The sequence below is a fragment of the Protopterus annectens genome, chromosome 9.part0 (assembly GCF_019279795.1).
Source record: "Protopterus annectens isolate FY-2018-M chromosome 9.part0, PAN1.0, whole genome shotgun sequence".
Lineage (NCBI taxonomy): Eukaryota > Metazoa > Chordata > Ceratodontiformes > Protopteridae > Protopterus > Protopterus annectens.
In genome coordinates, this window is record NC_056743.1 from 1,745,657,520 (window position 1) to 1,745,680,052 (window position 22,533).

Here is a 22,533-nt window from a genome sequence, read left to right on the forward strand (position 1 = left end):
ATTAATGCCTGTAGCTCTGAGACTCTTCGTGCTGAAGTTATTGCTAGCAGCAGAGCAGTTTTCCATGATAAAAATTTTAAATCAGCTGTACTGGCTGGCTCAAAAGGAGGTAAAGTGATTTTTTTCCAAGACAAAGTTGACGTCCCAAGTAGGTATCGGTGCTCTCCGAGGGGGGGCCCCTCTGAGGTACTGCCTTAGTAAGGGATGAAATAAAATAGGAGGTTCCGTGTTGTAATGAGCTGAAATGGCAGAGGCATGGATCTTAATTGATGAAAAGGATAGGCCTTGTCCAGCATCTCAGTTAGGTATTGTAAAATCTGAGGGATATTTGGTACAAGTGGGCCAAAGCCTTGTGCTTGGTTCCAGGCACAGAATCTCTTCCATTTTTCTGCATAAGATTTCCTGGTGCTGGGCCTCCTGGCTTCCAAAATGACAACTAGGCTATCTGCCCTAGGGCATTTATAAGCCTAGCCAGAGTGTGTTTGGCTTTCACCACCCATTTTAAATTTATTTTGCTATGCCCTTTTTCGAGGTTAGTATACTGTGCCTCTGTCTAACAGTGACACAGAAGTGATATCCAAGGTAAACCTACGATCTCCCATCCACTCATCAAGATTCCTCTAGAAGAGAGTCAATGAGGGACTCTGCCTAACCTGGACTGGGATTTTATTCCAGAGTGAAGGGAGCCTCTGGGTTATGAATCTGTCCCTCCAGCATGTCCTATTTATTCAGTGCTGAGGTTCAAGTCTCTCGAGCATAGCTCGATGGGATTTGGATTTTCTGAGGTGCAGCATGTCCATTAATTCCGGGTTGGACATGGCTTTATACGTCAGGCACAGATCGCCTCTGAACAGGCGGTATGCCACTGAGTAGAGCTTGAGTTTCTTTAACCGGCAGCATATGGCATCTGTTTGAGCCCTTTGATCCTCTTGGTGAGGTACTTTTGGGGTCTTTCCAGTTGCTGTAGGTGTCTGGTAAGGTACATCCCAAAAGGGGCATTGTACTCAATTATGGGCCTGATGAGGGATGAGTAAAGAGGCACGATGACCTGCCCTGATCTAGATGTGAATCCCTTCATGATTAGATGTGCTATATAAAATGTTTTTCTAACCACTTTGGCCACGTAGTTGCCAAATGAGAGATTGCTATCAACTTGGGTCCCCAGGTCCCTAATTACTTCTTCTGTACTTAATGGATTACCACCTATGTGGTAATTTGTGGGCACTTTGTTTTGCCAAAGGGGATGACTACACACTTTTTGGCATTTAGCTTGAGGCCATGGCTCTGGCACCAGTTGTCTGTTTCTATGAAGCCCTTTTGGAGTATGCTTGTGTCGGCTGGGGAGTCTATTATGGCGCAGTTTGCAGTCATCTACGAACTTGGGTCAGTCACAGTCCTTCCGTGTTGGCTTGTAACTCTGAGAAATGTATACTGTACAAGAGAGGTCCCAGGACTGAGCCTTGTGGGACACCACTTGTAACTGGTTTGGAGTCTGACATGGCTCCAGCAATTCTAACCATGTGGGTTCTGTCCTTGAGCCAGTTTGCAATCCATCTAGTGACATAGGGGTTTATATTTAAGCTGGTGAGCTTATCTATAATGCCTGAGTGGGGTATTGTATCGAAGGCTTTTGCGAGGTCCAGGTAGGCTGTGTGGACCACCTTCCCTCATCAATGGCCTTGGTGACTGTTTCAAAGAAATCAACCAGGTTTAAGAGGCAGGATCTGCCCTTAACAAAGAACTGGGTAGGATCCAGTGTCTGTAGGTCCCCAATATCTTTATTTATGAGGTCCATGATGATCCTTTCCACAGCTTTGCAGACCAAGCTAGTCAGGCTTATGGGGCGATAGTTTCCAGGATCCGTTGAGGCACCACATTTATGGAGAGGGACCACTGTTGCTGCGCCACTCTTTGGGCACATATCCTGTAGTAAGGCTGAGACTGAACAGTAGCTTTATGTTTGGGTTTAGCTCTTCTTGAGTTCATGTAGGGCGCAGCCGGGACACCGTCTGGTCCCATTGATGCTGTGTTTTTGCTTTGGAGAGGGCGGCTCCTGAGCATCTGAGATGTCAGGGGCAGCACTCTGCTGGGATAGATATTTGCCCTTTGGTGGGAGAATTTTGCGCTGAACCTGTCAGCTAGGATGTTGGCAATGCCTGTGGGTTCAGTGTATTTTTTGTCATTTTGGACTAATTCTGAGCATATCTGGGAATTACCACCCAGGTTCCCAACATAACTAAAGAAAGCCTTGTGATTATCCTTAGTGTCCTGTGCAATTTTTCTCTCAAAGCTGGCCTTAGACAATTTTATGAGTGCCCGTAGTTTTTTGCTAATACTGATCAGTGATGCCTTCCCTTTTTGGGATTTTGCTCCATCATTTAGTAGCTTCCTCCTCCTATTGTATAGTTTGTTTATGGCTGGGGTCCACCAGACAGGACGTCTGCCTTTGGAGGATTGGGTCTTGGTTTTATTTGGGATCGCATGATCCATGCATTCCTGAAGGTGTTCATAGAATGCGTTTATAAAGGATTCTGCGGTCTGGGCCGTATTTTCCACAGGCCCGGGGGGCTTTGAAGGATTCCACCTCGGTTTTGAGTCTGAGTGTGGTGTGGTGTGGTCTGAGTGGCTATGTTATCTGCCATGCAGCCAGATTTAAGGTTCTGAGTTGGCTGTGCAGGATCTGATTGTTTTGTTGAGTCAGAAGATGAGGAATTTGAGGTAAAGTCCAGGCTGGGCCTTCAGCCAAGTTCTTTAAGCTTGGGTACCAGTGCTGGCGTGGCCAGTCTGGGGCAATCAGGATAATTTTTGGCCTCTCTTGTCTGACTTTTAGGAGCACCTTGGAAAGGAGAGGCAGTGGTGGAAAGGCATAAACTGTTAGGGTTTTCCAGCTGAATGAGAGAGCATCCACTTTCCATGCTTGTGAGTGGTAAGTCCTTGTGCAGAATTTCTGTAGTTGGCAGTTGAGAGGGGAGGCAAAAACATCTATGTCCGGGCCATCCCCATTTCTTTGTTATCTTGCTGAAGACCTGTGGATTTATTTTCCACTTGTGAGGATCCATGAGGTTTCTGCTTAGATCATCTGCCAGAGTATTTTTCTTTCCTTGCAGGAATTGTGCTTGCAGATTAACTTGATAGGTCAGTGCTATGTTCCACAAAGTCACGGCTTGCCTGCAGAGGCGATATGAATGCGTGCCTCCTTGCTTGTTTATTTACCACATAACTGTGGTGTTGTCCGTCTTTAGTAATAGTTCTCCTGAATGCAGTAGGTCCTTGAAAGCTGTCAGGGCATTCTGTACAGCTAGCATTTCTTTTTGATTGATGTGAAGACGCATTTTGTCTGCGGACCACATGCCCTGAATACATTTTCCTGCCATGTGCGCTCCCCAGGCATAATCCGATGCATCTGTTGTTAGTGTCTGCCTGGCTGTAGGTAAAGTGAAAGGCTGTCCCTTGTTGTGGTGACATGTCAGTGCCCACCATTTTACAAAACTTCTTAGTTAAACCTTAATATCTGAGTAACCTAAACCTAGGCCAACGCGTTTTGCAACCCCAAGCGGGCAAGAAGGCTAAACAAGTGCATGGTAATCCAGCTATAGGACAGGTATGGTAATCCCTAGAACAGTATCTGTTTCCACATGACATACGCTATTCTAATTTCTGAGAAACCAAAAAAAAACAAAAAATATAAACTTAACGTAACGCGTAACTCCGGAAACTCGTCGGTTCCGGTTTTCCGGATTTTCGACGCCTTCACTCGCCTGCTCGCTTTCGCAAATGCGTCTTCCGCACGGCAACCAGATATGAGGATATGGTCGTCAGCGCGTCGCGCGACCTGACTGATACGGCTGGCGTCAGTCTAATGCTTCCTGACGACAATATATACTCTGGGTATGTATCCGACTGGACAGCGGACTACCCAATAGTAAGGACTGCAGCAATGTGGAACGAAGAACATCTCCTGTTGCAGGCAGGGAATAAGAGTTATTATTGCTTCCAGGCTGTGGCAATGTTGAGACCAAACAGTTTTTAGATACTACTGTAACTTCCTCATATGCAGTCTTGCATATGGAATTAGCAGGATGCCATGAACCCAAAGGCCTGCAGAATTTTTCTTGCAGGTAGCTGGGTTTTTGTTGCCATCATTTGAAAGTAATGAGTCAGTTGCCTTTGCTTGTCTGGCGTGAGATAAGCCATCTGGGCAGTTGTATTTAAGCTTGCACCCAGGAATATTATCTCTTCAGGGCACTAGTTTTGACTTCTTTTCATTTACTGTGTACCCTAGGCCAATTAGTAATATTTTTACAAACGCCAGATGCTTTAGTAGAATGTCCTTGCTCTCTGCTTGAATAAGGCAGTCGTCATATATGTGAATTCCTTTTTGTCTGCAAAATGCAATCACTGGTGCCAGGCATTTTGTGAAGACCCTGGGTGCAGTAGATAAGCCAAAGGGCAGTGCAGAGAATTGGTAATGCATTGTGCCAGCTATGAATCTGACGTATCTTCTGCAATTTTGTCTGATTGGGACATGCAGGTATGCCTCTTTGAGGTCCAAAGTAACAAGCCAAGCCTTCTTGCCCAGCATGGGTAAAAGTTGCTGTAGTGTCAACATTTTGAATTTCGGAACATCCAGGAAAGTATTTAGAATTGACAGGTCCAGTATGGGTCTCCAGGCTTCGTCCTTTCTGGGGACCAAGAAAAGTCGTGAGTAAAATCTTTGTCCTTGCTGTGGTACTTTTTGAATAGCTCTCATGTCCATGAGAGCTGTAATTTGTTTTTGTTCCTCTGCCCATTGATTTTGTGGCAGGTCTGGCATTCCTTTTGACCTTGGTAGTGTGTGAAAGTGGAACCTGTAACCCTGAGACACAATATTCAGTACCCATTTGTCCTGGGTGATTATGTGCCAATTTTGTGAGAAAAGTGCTAGCTTTCCCCCTAAGGGTGCTGCCAAAAGGTAAGTGCTTGACATTTGAAAAGGGAAGTCATTGGGACTGTTTCCTATAAGGTTGTGACTGGTCTTCTCCTTTGGGGTTGAAGCACCTCATTGTCTAGGTCTGTAAGAGCCTTGAAGCTGTGATCTGCCTCTTGGGCGTCTGTATCTGCCTCTTTGTGGCCTGTCTGACACTGGAAAGGACCAATTTTTTTAGAAGGCCAATTTCTGTTAAATCTAGGTGGCTGTACCTGTAAGAAATCCTTTACTGTCTGCATTGATTTTGCTTTATCCTCCATTTAACACCTCTTCTGCCTTAACACCAAACAAAGTATCATGCTTTAAAGGAGCATCCAATAATTTTGCTTTAACATGATCAGGTAAACTTTGTTCTTTTAACCAAGCATGCCTTCGAATGACAGATCCTGTAACTGCGGCTCTACAAGAAGCCTCTAATGAATCAAAACCACATTGCAGAGTGTGTTTTTCCCACTTGTTCAGCTGCATGCAATAAATCCTGCATTTCCTTATAGTCAGGACATTCTGAGCTTGTAAGCATTTTCTGTTTTAACAAAGACATTAAGTATTGTTGGTATTTAAGCATGTGAAACTGGCAGTTCAAAGCCCTTACTGCTAAAGTTGCAGAAGTGTAAACTTTTTTCCCCCATCTGTCCAGTGCTCTAGAATCCCTGTCAGAGGTGATTGGGTTTTTTTCAGTGGAAGCCTTTACCCCTTTGGGACCCTGAGAAATTGTTTCTGGGTCAGCAGCAGGGTTTTTATAAAGACATTTATGAGTCTGGGACCCTATAGTACCTATTTGGCTTGACTGGTGCTGGGGGTAAAGAATCAGGGGACAAACTAGTTTCAGAAAAATCAACAACAATATCTAGCACAGGGGGTATAGCAAGGGGCCTGTGCTGAGGCAATAAAAGAAAATCTCTGAGCCTTTTCTTTGATTCTGAATAATCCTGGCTCTCCCAATGGAAATGCTCCCCTCATGGTGTGCAAAGTTTCCCCAAAAGAGTAATCATCAGGAGGAGAGGCTGAAGGGATAGATTCTTCAGCATCAGAGTCCTCATAGGGAGGAAGAGAGTATCCTTGGTCTGCAGAGGAAATAGAAACCTGGTCAGAGGATTCATAGTCTGTGTCCTGCCTAGGCCTTTTATCAGGGGGGGATGGGAACCCCTGATCAAAGTAATTAGGTCTTCGGCCATCTTGAGCATCTGCTTCTTAGGCATGGATGACTGTCCAGGAGAATGCTGTACTTGTTTCTTTGTCTTTAATGGTGTTTTAGACTTTGCCTTGGTTGTTGTAGTTGACTTGATAGTAAGCTGTGTAGGTCTGAAAACACCCTCAGAAGCTGATGCCTGCTCAGCGGCTCTGGACCCATCTGAGGGAATAGATTCCGTAGGCCCAATACCTTGAGTTTCCAGAGGCCTAGTTGTCTCCACGTGGGAGTCAGAGGCGGCCTGTGGCTCTGAGGCAGCAGGCGTCAGGGGCTGTGAAAGCGCCTCACTGAGAAACGGCGACTGGCCTAGAAGAGGCTTCGTCATCGGTTTTGGACCTCGGATGCCTGTCCTTTTCCTTGTCATTGCATTTTTTTTTTATTAATTGCGGTAGTCAGTTGCTCCAAGAGCATTATGTAGTAAAACCTTCGGCCAAAATAACGGAATGCAAAATCAAACCGACACTTAATAGTGCATTGGTTGAACCTAGCGCAAAACCGACAACTAGAAACGTCGTGGTCAGGGCCTAGGCAAGGAATACAGTAAGAGTGAAAATCCTTATGAGGTATTTGTTTCCCACAAGAAATACAATTGTTAACGTTTACTGACATCAGTCTGGAGCATGAAAAAGTTTCCCCAACGGGGTACTTAGCTTTATTGAAGACTTCGGTTCTGAAATTCGATTTTGAAAATCTCAGGAGTCGGCCGACCGGCACTTGCGAACTGCTTTTGCTTTGGGCACCGCACGGCAAGAAAGACTGAAGAAAATGGTGTTGGCTGCATCTTGTATACCCCTGGCGCACTGACGTCAGGGAAGAGGCGACAGCAACCGACGCCGGACCAAGACTTTGGAATTCTGGCCGACTGCGGGCAGCCTGCCAGCAGGATAACCCAAGTGTAATGACTGCAACAGTGAAACACGAACATCACAGATTTCTCAGAGGTTGGATTAGAGGACTGCCAGTCACCTCTCTGTTTCAAGATTTCGAGGATATCACCAAAGGTACCTCAGAGGGTGACCGGGGGGATCCTTCCTCCTCACTGAAATCTGTCTCTTCAGTGAGGGACTTCTCTCCTCTGTGGAGTCGATGTGCTTCCTCATACACGAACATTTCTGGTGGACCTCCTCAGCGGGAGAAGCAGGAGAAGACAGGGGAAAAGGGGATTCCTGTGCGAATATGTCCTGAGGCCCTTGCACCCAGTGTCCGCTAGATGTGAATTGTGAAACCAGTGTACCAGAGGACGACGGAGGTATAGACAGTCCAGTATCGCCAGCAGCAGCAAAAGCCTTCTCCATCAGTTGGAAGGCTGGTCCACCTGAAGAGGAGTGCAAGTCTAGGACAGGGGTCACCTCACCCCTAAGCAGCTCAGCCTGCCAACCCCGGAGTCCCTGGATGGCTGTGGAGCAGCAAACTATGCGTGTCAACTGACATCCTGGGTCATAGCAAAACTTTCCTGCCACGAAGGCTACTGCGGTTCCTTAGTGAGATCCATAAAGGGGACTGCAGACTGGGAAGACTGTGCTATAGCCATGGACGTCAAAGGCAATGAAGGAGGAGAATAACGAGTCGTCTTTGGAGATGAGTGATCACCTCCCAAGGAAGGATGGTTCCTGAGGGGTGGGATACCTCTGGCCAAGAGCACCTGATCCACAAGACGCAACACATTCGGAAAGGCTTCTAGTGGACCTCACAGAGACTGAGGGAGAAACAGGCATGTCCACAGAAGAGACAAACTCAGTGCCCATCTCACCCGTCCGCACCGCGGACAACGGTGCCGAGAGAGACTGGACTATGGGTGTCTGCACCGAAGAAGTCATCGGTGCTGAGGTCATGGTCTGCACCGACAGAAGGATCGGTGCCGAAGTGGTTGTTGGTACCGAAGCTGGAACCGACAAAACTGGAGTCAACAATAAAGGCGTCTGTTCTGAGGAAGATCTTGGAGCTGACGAGGTCAAGGTCTGCACTGACTGAATGGTCGGTGCTGATACAGTGGTAATAGTCTGAACCGAGGAGCCCTTCGGTGCCGATACAGTGAAGGCTGCAGGAGAAGACTGAGCCGAGACCACTAATGGAGCCAAAGGCCTCGGTGCCGAAGGTCTAGGCACCAAAAGCACTGGGGCTGACTGAGTGAGCTCTGGAGCCGAAACTTTAGCCTTTTTAGGTTTTGGTTGGTGGGAGTCCCCAGCCGGGGATGAAGGCAAAGATTTAGCCTTGGTAGGAACATCCAAGATTTTCTTATGAGCTCTAGGAGGGGTTGAGGCCGCCGACCCAGAAATAGCCTCTGAAAAGGGAGATTTAAGGAGTCCCTTTAGTAACGGCTTGTTTTTCCTTTCCAACAAGGTTCTATTCAAAAAGTTCTCACAAATAGTACAGGGCGGATCAACAGTGTGACATTCCCAAACAATAAACTCACAAAGAGTGTGCATCAGAAGTAGGTAGTTTGTGTCCACAATCGGAACACCGCTTAAACCCCGGACTACCTTTCTTATCTGCCACGACAGCAAATTAATTAATAGAAAAAGTACCAGCAATGGTACAAGAGAATACCCAAAGGTATGAGAAAAAGGGGAAGGATTAACCAACGATGGTAAAGAGAGAATACCTTGCGGTAAAAGTGGTAAAGAAAAGAGCAGAAAAACCTGAAGAAAATATGTACGCTAGATGCGATAGGGTAAGAGACAATGAAATATAAACTTTTCTGACAGAAAAGTAATCTGAAAGACTATTAAACAAATAACTGTACTTAGCTCAAGAGAAGTAGCTTGACACGACCGAATGGAAATGCGGCAAACGAAATCTGAGGTAACAGGCAGAGGGGGATTGTGGGCAAGAGTTTAGCTCGAGAGTTTGAAGCGGACGCGAGCTTGGAAAATGTCCGGCTTGGTTCCGAGGTCGGAACAGATACCCATGCGTAAGGAATGAACAAGGATTAACAATATCAGATTAATGTATTCCCAAATGAAATGGAAGACATACTGCTTGGGCCACAACTCTGCTCCACTACTCTAAATAACTGTTAATCGCCAAAAGCAAGCAGATGCCTCTTACTTCCTCCTACTACCGAAGCATTATGCATGTCCAATGTCTGTATCCACCCTCTCACAATTTCAAAATGTGCCACCTTCTACTGAAGGCTTTCCCTATGAGATGTAGTGCTGGCAACCTAACTCTACAAAAGTTAAGCACAGATTACGAAACAGCTCAGAATAAAACAAATGCAAACATAGAAGTTCTTAACAAGAATGGTCATAAACCCTATGAAACAGACAAATTAAGACACCTTCTAAAAGCCCCAAAGTCACAAAAACTCAAACCTGGGGAGGTACCAAACACCACAGACCAACAAGCATGGTAGACAAAATAATGCATGCCTAACATCTCGGTGCATTTCTGGAAACACTAGCAGGTCTTCTCTGGGCAAGCAAACCATGTGGACAGGCATACACATAATATGGACCAAAACGTTAGCAAAGATCTTTCAACACCACCAGTTGCCTCATACATGCTAAGTTCTATAACTTCATTTTTTTTCTTGTTGCTTCAACTTTCCTTCGTGTAAAAACATATTGCCTTATATCTTCCATTTCCCTTCCTATTCTCAAATGTGTCACATGATACAGATTTTAAACAATTTTCGTTCTCTCTCCACTATCAGCTGTCAACCCTGTCCATATGAATTTTCTAGAAATGCAGACTACACTCAAGATGCAGTTACCAATGTGCACAGAGGCAACTTCCCTGTGTATCCTGTACTTTTTCACCATTCCTTAGTGCTTTCTGACACCTATTTTGCTCATTTAAGTAATATGAAATACTCACCCAAGCTCTCTCTACACCGAACACGTTAGTTACATTCAACAAGGTTACTTTTCCACTTTAATTTTTACCAAGCATTATTTCAAACTATTCTGCATTAAAAGCAAGCTTCTGTACAACAGACCATATTTCTAACTTCGCTGAGTCCTTTCCATGCTATCCTATGCATAATGCATGTCAACTAATGCAACTCTGTGCACTATCAGCACACACACAGGTTCATAGGAAGTTACTTGGCTAACGGCCCTAGGGCCCTTACAAGCCTAAGCAAGTTCAATCCTTGTTCCCTTACGGGTCTAGAGTTATGGTCTATGTAACAAGTAGATCTAACTTGGCATCGACTGCCCCTTTCCAAGAGGGACAGGGATGAAACCCCTAGGGTGAATTTGCGGTTTCCCATCCAACTTGTCCAGGATACACTTAAAAAGGGTTAACGAGGAGCTCTGTTTAACCTGTATTGGAAGTTTATTGCAGAGCAGAGGCAACGTCTGGGAGACATCTCTCGCTCCAGCAAGTCCTGTTAATGTCAAAGATATTTCTTCAATCAATGACGCTCTTAACAGAAGTCAGGATCAAACCTTGTACCTTATGCATGGGAGGAGAACACCTTCACCATTATGGTAATGGTATTACTTCTTCAGCGTATTATATATAACATCACTGTCAGAGACATTAAAGTGGGTCATTGTACTATAATGTACAGGACGCGACTAGTGAAGTACAGATACATGCAAGTACTCACCTTATCAGTTCACCTCTGAGTGGTTTATCTACAGTAAGTCAGCACTTGGAAATTCCATCTCCCAATTTTCTGTCAAGGTACTTCACATTTCAAAGTAAAGAGCAGAATTAAAAACATTAACACTTTGGCCCATGCAGATGTCCTAATGCCAGAGTCCAGGGGAAACCAAACCTCCGAAGTCTAAGAAATAACATTCAGAATCAGCTGGAAAATTAAAAGAAAACAAAATGTAGGACATTAAACAGACTGCAGTATCTGCTTTCTACTTAAACCACCACAGGCTAGTAATGGAGACTATGCTCCCAAAAACAGACCACTTAAATTCAAAGGCGAAAAATGCAAATAATGCATACGCGAAGGCAAACAGAAATAAGAGTATAGTTTTGGGTGAAGACAGTAGATAGGAGAAAGAAAACCATCTATCACTGGTGCAGACATGAAGGTAAAACAGCAGGGGGGCTTAGCCTACTCATTACATTAGTTACCTTTGCGGTAATCTTCCCTCATGTGTCATTCTGCCAGTACATGACAATACTGTGCATCAAAAGCCAGGGAAGTGTGTCCAGCCTCTGCTCCGAACAGTTACTCCCCATCTAATAGGAATAATCTGCAAGAAGCATAAAAAAAACACAAGACTAATACAAAGCTATTTAACCAACCAACAGAAAGTAGCAGCAAATGCAGGACAAAGAGCTGTCAAACCACAATGGCATGGATTTATGTATCCACTGCTGAAGGCTCTCCTACAGATCAATTTATATTGTTATATAGTGAATTTTTATCTGTTTGATACGACTTTAGGAGTCTCCCTTATGTGGACTGACTAATGGGACGAATCTCAAAGCATTAAGCCAAACGTCCTGGTGGTAGAATCCAGAGAAAGGTCTAAATACAAAAGTTCAAAAGGCCAAACCGATTTTAAAACAAAATGCCAATGGATGCCAGACGAATGGTCTAATCAATGAAGAAACCATCAGTACTAATTGAGCCAAGAATTTTTAGTACTATATTATTCCACACTTTACAACAGGTACTTAATCTAGTCAGTCTCTGCCTCAGTGAGGGTCAAAGACTTCAGTACAGCATACTGAGCAGGAGCAGTTATGGTAATCTATAAGTGGCAAACACAGATCTATCTATACACAGGAGATATTCATAAAAGCAAGCACTGGAAGGAGTGCCATCCTGGTGGACAGGTCTTTGACAGCAGCATCTACCAATGGTCCTTTCATATCCAGATTACAAAAAAAAGAAGTTATGTCCTTACCATAACGTTCCATGTGGAGCGTTCATCTTTTCTTTGTTCTTACACACGGGTTCAGAGCCGATGCTCCGAGTCGGCCGCATCGCAAAGCTCTGCATCTCAGAGAAGCTTGAGACCAGACTACATCCCACAATCCTCCCTGCCATTACTCAGATCTAGTTTGCAAACAAACCAGACCGATAAACCAATACCTCAGGTGCAAGAACTACACACTCTCACAGACATCCAGAGACACACTCTCACCATAGCAAAATAGCTAAGGGTAGTAGCATATACCCCATGAGACACAGAACAATATACCCCGGAAGGGGTTAAGACATTTCAATCAGAGTCTAGTCCTACCCGTTCTTCCAAAACACGAGAGGGAGGGAAGGGAGGGAATGTAAGAACAAAGGCAAGATGAACACTCCACATGGAACGTTATGGTAAGGACATAACTTCCTTATGAGAGAGTGTTCAATCTCGCCGTTTGTTCTTACACACGGGTATCGTCCCTAGCTCTGTCACCGAGTGACTCATGGAAGAACGTTCCCAAGCACAGTGGAACCAAAAGATGTCCTGTCTTTGGAGGCCTTGTCAACTCAATAATGAGTGATGAAAGTATGTGGCTTAGACCACGTGGCTGCTGCACAAATAGTGTCCAAAGGCAAACGAGCTGCATGAGCCAAGGAAGTGGAAACGGATCTGGTAGAATGGGCCTTAGGTTTGGTAGGCAAGGACTGACTCGACTTAGAGTATACAAAGGCTATACAATCAGCAAGCCATTTAGATAATGTACGTTTTGTAATTGCCATGCCCTTTTTATTGTCTGCAAACGCGACAAAGAGCTGATCTGTCTTCCTGTAACTTTTAGTCCTATCCAAATAAAATCTTAACTGCCTGTGAACATCCAACTTGTGCAGCATATACTCCAACTTGTTAGTATGGTTCTTGAAAAAGGTAGGGAGTTCTATGGATTGGTTAACATACCTTTGGAAGGAAAGATGGATTTGTATGCAAAGAGACTATTATCTGGGTGGAAAATCAAGTAAGGTGGTCTGACCGATAATGCTTGTAGCTCTGATACTCTTCGAGCTGAAGTAAAAGCTACGAGAAAAAGTGTCTTCCATGATAAGAACTTTAGGAGGCAGGACGAAGCAGGTTCGAAGGGTGGCAACATGAGTTGCGACAACAAATTTAAACTCCATGGAAAGAAAGGCTTCCTGACGGGCGGCCGAAGATGGAAGGTTCCTTTCATAAAAGCCTTACAAAGTCTGTTAGGCATAATGGGAGAACCATCCTCACCAATATGGAAGTTCGATATGGCCGCCAACTGTACTCTTAGTGTGGAAGTAGAAGCTCCTTCGTGAAAGAGGATAAATAAAAATTCCAGTACTTTATGTAAAGGAGCTACCAGGGGGTCTAAGTGTTGGCTAGACGCCCAGTATACAAAGCGTTTCCATTTACTCCTGTAGAGTTTTGTAGTGGAAGCTTTAGGAGAGGCAACCAGAATGTGTTGAACTGTCGGAGAAAGTAGATCAGACCTGGCTAGGCAGGGAAGCGGAGCAGCCAAGCTGCTAGTTTGAGGGATTGAAGAGACGGGTGAGGAACTCCCGACGATTGGGTCAGTAGATCTGGTACTGGGTCCAGAATCCACGGTTCCTCTGTTTGATGGGCTCTAAAAAACAGAAACCATATCTGCTGAGGCCAGAATGGGGCTATGAGTATTATTGTCCTTTCCAGGTTCCTGGCTTTCTGTAGAAATCTGGGAATCAAGGGGGTAGGTGGGAATGCATACAGGAGACCCGGGGGCCAATCGTGTATCAGTGCGTCCATGGGGACATCCCCCGGAGGGGGTAGAAGGGCAAAATAGCTTTTGCATTTTGCATTCAACGGGGAAGCAAATAGATCGCAGCAAGGCTGGTCCCATCTACGGAAGATCTTTTCCGCCACCTGTTGATTGAGGGACCACTCGTGAGGTAACAGGATGGCTCTGCTCAACCTGTCCGCAATGACATTGGATGACCCCCGGGATGTGTGTTGCTATCAGAAAGCGACCCGTGGACTCTGCCCATTGCCAAATTCTCATGGCCTCTCTGCATAACGGGTAAGACCTGGTTCCCCCTTGCTTGTTTATGTACCAGACCACAGACATGTTGTCCGTCTGAACTGCCACTGTTCCTAGAGGTAAGAGGGCTTGGAAGTGTTGCAACGCCAGGAACACCGCCCTCAGCTCCAGAACATTTATGTGCAGGCTGTACTCCATGTTGGACCATTCCCCTTGGACTGTTCTTCCCTGAAATAGACCCCCCACCCTATCAAAGAAGCGTCCGTGGTTATTGTGGCCGTCGGATTGGGTAGAACAAACAGACGACTCATAGTGAGATCCTGACTGTACACCCACCATGAGAGGTCTCGTTTGCAAGAGTCTTATCAGAATCACGTGCGCTAGGGGTAACTGCTGGAACGACCACTGCGCGAAAAGCAGCCATTGGAGGAGCCTCATGTGTAATCTTCCCATAGGAACTGCGATCAGGGACGCTGCCATTAGTCCCAAAACCTTCAACACCAGTTTGGCCGGGGCTTTCCTGCTCTGTAGTAGAAGAACCTGTTGTTTGAGGGATGACGCCCATATTGGAGGGAGCTTTACCAGTGTTAAACGTGCATCTAGGTCTGCTCCGATGAATGAAATATGCTGTGAGGGCGATTAGGCAGATTTTTCGAAGTTTATCGAAATCCCTAGGTGGGAACAAAGGTCGACTGTGTAGTCTCTGGCTTGTATGAGGAGACGCTCGGTGGTGGCGGTGAGGAGCCAGTCGTCCAGATAGGGAAACACCTGGAATCCTTGTCGTCTCAAGTGAGACACAACCACTGCCATACATTTGGTGAATACCCTGGGGGCTGAGGTGAGTCCAAAGGGCAGAGCTCGAAACTGAAAGTGACTGGCTCCCAGCCGGAAGCGCAGGTGATCTCTGGACGGTCTGGCCATTTTGATGTGGTAGTACGCGTCTTTGAGATCTATCGAGCACATCCAATCATCCTTCTGTAAAAATGGAAGGGTCGATTGAAGCGTGACCATCCGGAACTTTTCCTTCTTCACGAAGGTGTTGAGATTGCCGAGATCTAAAATCAGTCTCCAGTCCCCTGTCTTTTTTGGAACTAAAAAGAACCTTGAGCAAGTTCCAGATCCTCTTTGGTCCGCCGGGACTGGTTGGATGACTTTTTTTGAGCAGCTTTGAAATTTCTATTGCTGCTGGGCTTCGCAGATGGGGTGGCACATCTGGAAACCTTCTTTGTTGGGGTGGAGTTGATATGAAGGGGATTTTGTTTCCTCTGGTTACAATGCTTTTTACCCAGGAATCTGAGGTAATATTTAGCCAGGCCTGTGGGCATAAAGCCAAGCGACCCCAGACTGCCTCCAGAGCAGGACAGCCGGGCCTCCATTCAGGAGTGCTGGAAAGGCTTCCCAAGGACGGTATCCCTGTCGCCTTGGTTTTGCGGACCCCCGTCTTCCATTTCTACCCCCCCTCTGCCTCTGGAGGGGGCATCACTCTGTGTGGCTTCAAAAGATCCCAGAGTCTTACGGAACCACATTTTTCCGGCTCGTTGCCCTTTGGGGTACGGTCTAGTTGGAGCGGAAAAACGGACCCCGACAGCAGACAGGGTCTTTCCCTCTTGCTCACACAGAGTCAGAGTCTTTCACCTTGGGCCCGAAGAGTGCGGCACCATCAAAGGGGGCATTGGCAAAGGAAGACTTGAAGGCTTCTGCAAAGGAGCACAGCGGCATCCAGGATTGTCTTCGTAGAGCAATCGCTGAAGCTGCAGCTCTACTCGATCCTTCGGTTGCATACGAGATGAGCCTCATGGATGAGTTTACTATGGAGGTAAGGGTGTTAAGTTGTGCTGTTAACTTATCTGAAACAGCATCTGTGTTACCCTGGAGGGCATCTCTCAGCTCCTTGATGAGATCCCTCTGCAGACGTGTGAAATGTGTCAAATAGTTTAGCGAGCGCATGGAAAAAGTCGCTGAACTAAAAACGCGCTTCCCGTATCTGTCCATAGTCCTAGAATCCTTATTAGGAGGATGAACAGATGAGGAAGACTCAGACATCTCCTTTTTCGTGGCTGCCGCCACCACCATAGCATCGACCGGAACTCACTTGGTGAGAAGTCTTGTCCTGGGGGGGCGGTGATAAATTTGTTTGGTTTTCGAGGGACTGGTTCCACTGTGTCCGGTGTCTCCCACGCCCTTCGAGCAATCAATTCCATTAATTCATCGAAGGGCGGAGTCACCCAGGAGGTAGAAGGTTGAGCCCCAAAAGCCTTCAGCAGCACCGACTCGTCCTCAGTGGGGGCTAGGGACTGCCAATCACCTCTCTGTTTTAAGATCTCCAGGATGTCCGCAAATGACACATCCTCAGAGGGGGATCTTGGGGACCCCTCTGCCTCATCCAAGTCGGTGTCAGACGTTAGAGATTCCTGCGGGGAATCTATGTGCCTCCTCTTGCACAATCTTTTCCTCGGGACCTCATCAGAGGGGGCTTCCGGTGAGGCCTCCAAGGAACAGGGGGAGCCCTCTGGGGGTGGCTGAGGCAATGGGGCTCTACGCTTTGGATGGGTCGTGGGGGCAGAAACAAAGCGGCCCTTTAGGGGAAGGAGAAGACGCCTCCGATGAAGTGGTTGTCTGTGCAGACAATACCTTCCTCATAAGGTCAAAAGCCCCTGAACCCCGGGCCGAGGACTCCCCCGGTTCCATAGAACACGGAAGTGTCCCAGACACGGGGGCCGTGGGCCCCGACCCAGAGGACAGAGCCAGCCAATATGCGCCGAGGCCCTGAGAGGGAGAGTCGGCACCGAAAGGTCGGTACGACTCTCGGTCCCGGAACAGAGGAGAGACCGTCGGCTCCGCGACTCACCTACAGGTTCCGAAGGAGTCGAAGTCAATGGTGTCGATCGTGCAATGGACGGTTTCGGCACAGAGGGCTCCACTATCATCGGCTCATCCTCTCCCGGCTCTGAAAACTGGATGGGTCTCAAAGGAGGACCTGTTGGAGACATGGGGAGGCCTTCTAGTTTCGACACCAATTGGGAAGAAACTATTAACTTGGAAAGGGCCGTGTTTTCCATGAGTTTCTGCACGACACGATCCACATCTGTCTCAGATAACAGTCTGGAAGACCGGGTCGAAGGAGCTGAAGATGGCACCGACCGAAGAATGGACGGTGGCGGCAGCTCCAACACCAGTTCCAAGACCTGGGGCTCAGTGAAAGATAAACGTTCAACGCTCGGCCCAGAGGTCTGTGGAACCGGCGAACGAACCTTGGAAGATGAACTCGGAGCCAAAGACATGGGCTCCGACATCTTCGACCCCTTTGAGGACTTAGAAGCCAGGTCCGATTTGTCTAAAGCCTCCTGAAAGGCAGGCTTAAGCAACCCTCTATCTATAAGCTTCCTGCGTCTATCATGACCCTCCCGCTAAAGGAATGACATATAGAGCAATCCTCTTGCAGGTGGAGAGGGCCAAGACAGTAAATGCGTGGTGGTCAGTGGTAGACATTTTCTGCCCACACTGACATCTTTTAAAGCCGGATTTGGCTTTCTCTGACATGACTGGTAGAAGTAAGTGACACTCTACTAGGTATAATTTGACAAAAAAAATATATCAATGACTACATACATATATATATATATATATATATATATATACATACATACATATATATATATATATATATATATATATATATACATACATACATATATATATATATATATATATATATATATATATATATATATATATATATATATATATATATATATATATATATATATATATATATATATATATATATATATATATATATATATATATAGATATATATATATAGATATATATATATATATATATATATCAAGTGTATATCTATATAAGGTGTAGAAAAAACACTCAAGAAACCACACCAAGAGAAAATAAGGTAGGCCACAAAAGGAGTCTTTAAGAATAATATTGTACAAGATTATATTAATAACACACACACTTTCCTATACTATAACTTTAGAAACTTTTTTACAAGAAAGGAAAGTAGCTTATCTGAAATATAGCAAAAAATTAGCAAATTCTCCTCTGGTCCGAGCTTTCCTCGATCCGATCTGTTGCAGCAAACTAGATCTGGGTAACGGCAGGGAGGATTGTGGGATATAGTCTGGTCTCGAGCTTCTCTGAGATGCAGAGCTTTGCGATGCGGCCGACTCGGAGCCAAGGATCGGCTTCGAACCCGTGTGTAAGAACAAACGGCGAGATTGAACACTCTCACATTAGAATCTGTTCCTTCTAAAATCATGCACTTACTTCAAGCAAAGGCCAGACTGGCAGTGCACACGCATGGTTTGAATTTTATTTTAATCTGTTAGGCAGACATGAGACTGACCTTCAGAAACTTTTTTGGCTTTGACGGTCATTAGGACTAAAGTTCAGTTAGCAGCTCAAAATTCTAGTGGAGCTGGACTCAAGGGGCAGTGCTTTGCCAACTTCTCCCCTCATGGAAAATGAGGCAGAAGTACATCTACAGAGTGTAAGGTCCCATGCTTGAATCGCTGGTGGAAACACCAGACCCCATGGGAGATTTGGCTCTAGGTGACTGGGCTTTTATAAAGGGTTTTGCCTTTCATGCAGATGAGACAACCTTTGCAGACACTATCAACCAAACCTATAATACTGTGCATGTACAGTGAGGTTGAGGCTCAAAGTAAAAACAGTACAGTTGTGTACACTTACCATAAATGTAGATGTTCGAGTGTATTCAATTGTTGCAGTCATCACATTTGGGTTATCCCTGCCAGGGTAGCCCTTGGCCAGCCTGAATACCACAGGCTTAGTATTTCTGCGTTGGTTGCTGTCGCTTCATGACTGACGTTAAGTCACCAGTAGTATAAAGTAAGGCAGCCAACGCCATTACATCAGTTTTTCTTGTCCTAACCTGTCAAGAGCCCCCAAACAGGAGCCAGGTTCTGGTGGAAGAACCCCATCAGTAGAAAGTAAATACCAATATGTCCCTTGTAAAGAAAGAGAAGAAAGGGGGATGGAGGAAGGGAAACTAGGACTGCAACAGTGAATATACTCAAACATCTACATTTAAGGTAAGTGTATACAACTGTACTAAGTTCTTTGTGTTTCACTGTTGCAGTCATCACATTTGGGTTGATTCCCAAAGCTGAGGCAGTCAAGGAAATTAGGGGCTGGCTAGGATGCCCTGCAATACTGCAGAGGCAAACCCTGCCCTGGATTTGTAGAAGAGAGGCAGGTGGTAATGTTTGGTAAAAGTGTGAACAGATTGTCCAGGTGGCAGCCTCTTTGGTGTCCCTGGTGGGGACTCCTCTGAGGAAAGCTGCAGAGGTGGAGGGCTGTTCTGGTGGAGTGAGTCCTGAACCCCTTGGGGTGAGGCTTTCCATGTTGTTTGTAGCAGAAATGAATGCAATGTGCTATCCATTTGGAAATGGTTTGTTTGGAGATGGCTTTGCCTTCTGCCCCTGTAGCAAAGCTAACCAGCAATTAATCAGATTTTCTGAAGGATTTAGTCCTGTCTAGATAGAATCTGAGCTATCTGTGCACAACTAGTGATTGCAGGATCCTTTCCCTTGTTCTGGGGATTAGGAAAAAAGGTGGGCAAATGAATGGATTGGTTGAGAGCCACCACAGTGGACACCACATTGGGCATGAAAGATGGGTTAGTTCTGAGGATACCCTGTCAGCATAGAAGATGATGGTTTCCACAGCCATGAGCGCTTGCAGCTCGGAGACTCTTCTGGCAGAAGTGATGGCCAGAAGGAAAGCGGTCTTCCAGCCAAACAAAAAAGATAGGTAGAAGTAAAAAGAGAAGTCAGGGGGCTGGAGGGAGGGTAACCAGGACTGCAAAAATGAATACAGTCAAACATCTACATTTACGGTAAGTGTACACAACTGTACTACGTTCTTCATGTTTCACTGTTGCAGTCATCACATTTGGATTGATTCCCAAAGCTAAGGAAGGGTGGAGGTAGTTAAGAAGCATTAGGGCTGACAATCAGGCCCTGTAAGACTGTTGTGGTAAATTCAGCTCTGGATTTAGAAAAGACAGATAAGTGGTAATGCTTGGTGAAAGTGTGTATAGAGGTCCAGGTTGCAGTTTCCAGGATGTCCCTGCTAGGGACTCCCCTGAGGAATGCTGAAGAGGTTGATGTAGCCCTAGTGGAATGAGTGCTGATCCCCTGGTGTTTGTAGAAGAAAAGTACAGTTGTGTACACTTACTATAAATGTAGATGTTAGAGTGCATTCACTGTTGCAGTCATTACATTTGGGTAATCTGCTGGCAGGTTGCCCTCAGTCGGCCTGAATATCAAAGTCTTGGGTCCTGCGTCAGTTACGGTCTCCTCTTCCATGACGTCAGGTTGTCAGGGGTATAAAATAGGCAGCCATTTTCTTTAGTTTTTCTTGTCCTAGATGTCAGGTGCCCCCCAAATGGGGAGCAAAAATGTATATAAATATGTAACTATAGATGCATGCAATGGTGACAACATAAACTTTACCTTCATCTAAAAACAAATACACCACAAAGGCTGTAGAATATAGTGAAGGAAAGAAACTGTAGAATAAAGGGGGACGGCGGGTGGGTAACCTGGACTGCAACAGTGAATACACTCGAACACCTACATTTATGGTAAGTGTACACAACTATACTATGTTCTTCGTGTTTCACTGTTGCAGTCATTACATTTGGGTAGAATCCCAAAGCTATGGATGGGAGGCTGGAGCTAAATAGCATTAGGGGCGGTTATAAAGCCCTGCAGAACTGCAGTGGCAAAGCTTGCTCTGGACTTAGAGAAGAGAGGCAGATGACAATGCTTTGTAAAAGTATGGACAGAACTCCAAGTAGCAGCTTCTAGAATGTCTTTGGTTGGTACTCCTCTGAGAAAAGCTGCTGATGCAGATGCAGCCATGGTGGAATGAGACCTAATGCCCTTGGGCACCGGTTTACCATGATGCAAATAGCAGAAACTAATGCAGTGGCTTATCCACTTTGAAATAGTCTGCTTTGAAATAGCCTTTCCCTCTGATCCTGCAGCAAATGCCACCAGTAGCTGCTCAGTTCTTATTAGAGATTTGGTCCTGTTTAAGTAGAATCTTTGTTGTCTGTGCACTTCCAAGGAATGCAGAATCCGCTCCCCCTTGTTCTGCGGATGTGGATAAAAAGTCGGCAGATGAATAGTTTGGTTAAGAGCCACACTGGATACCACCTTAGGCATAAAAGAAGGATTGGTCCTGAGGGACACCCTGTCTGGGTAAAATATAATAAAAGGCTCCACAGCCATGAGGGGCTGTAGCTCTGAAACCCTTCTTGCTGAAGTGATTGCCAGAAGTAAAGCTGTTTCCTATGATAAAAACTTTATATCTGCAGTAGCAGCTGGTTCAAATGGAGGCAGGGTGAGCTTTTCCAACGCAAAATTGAGGTCCCATGCAGGAATTGGTGATCTTCTGGGAGGCCTTAAATTTTTGGCCCCTCTGAGATACTGTTTTAGCAAAGGATGAGAAAAGATCGGTGTCTGTGTTGTAATGAGCCAAGATGAAAGAGGCATGGATTTTTATTGATGAAAAAAAATAGGCCTTTGTCAAGCATCTCAGTCAAGTATTGTAAAATCTGAGGAATATTTGGCTTTGCTGTGTCAGTTCCTTGTGACTGGTTCCAAGCACAGAATTTCTTCCATTTATCAGCATAAGACTTTCTAGTACTAGGCCTTCTGGCTTCCAAAGTGACATCCATCACAGATTTACTGAGAGGTGTTTGAATAACTACATGATCAGCCATGTTGCCAGGTTCAGAGTTTGGAGCTGACTGTGCAGGATCCGATTGTTTTGCTGAGACAGTAAATGAGGTATTTGAGGCAAGTACCAAGGAGGGAGTTGAGACATATTCCTTAGGATTGGATACCAGTGTTGGCGGGGCCAGTCCTGGGCAATTAGAATCATTTTTGGTTTTTCTTGTCTGACCTTTAGTAGGACCTTGGGAAGAAGAGGCAGAGGAGGAAAGGCGTAAACAGACAGATCTATGTCCGGGCTCCCCCATTTTTTTTAATCATCATGCTGAAGACGTGTGGATCCAGTTTCCACTCGTGAGGGTCCATAAGGTTTCTGCTTAGGTCATCTGTCAGAGTATTTTGTTTTCCTGACAGGAACTGAGCTTGAAGATGTACTTGGTAAGTCAAGGCTGTGTCCCACAATGCCATGGCTAGTCTGCAAAGGGGGTAGTACTGTGTACCCCCCTCAGGGCCGGTGTTACAATTTTGGGGGCCCCCTGAGCACTTCAAGTCTATGTATCAGCTTGTCACTGCCACCCATCCTAAGCAACATTTTAGTTCATACTGCAAAGTTTTAGGAGTACTGCACACAGAATGACCTGTGGCTACAGTACTCTTACATTACAACAGGCCTGTGTACCACATTATGTTGGACCATCTCACAAGGGGATATTTACAGTTACTGGCATTTAGTTGCAACAATGATACATTGCAGCAACTTTATGTACAGGTCTGGACTCGGATTG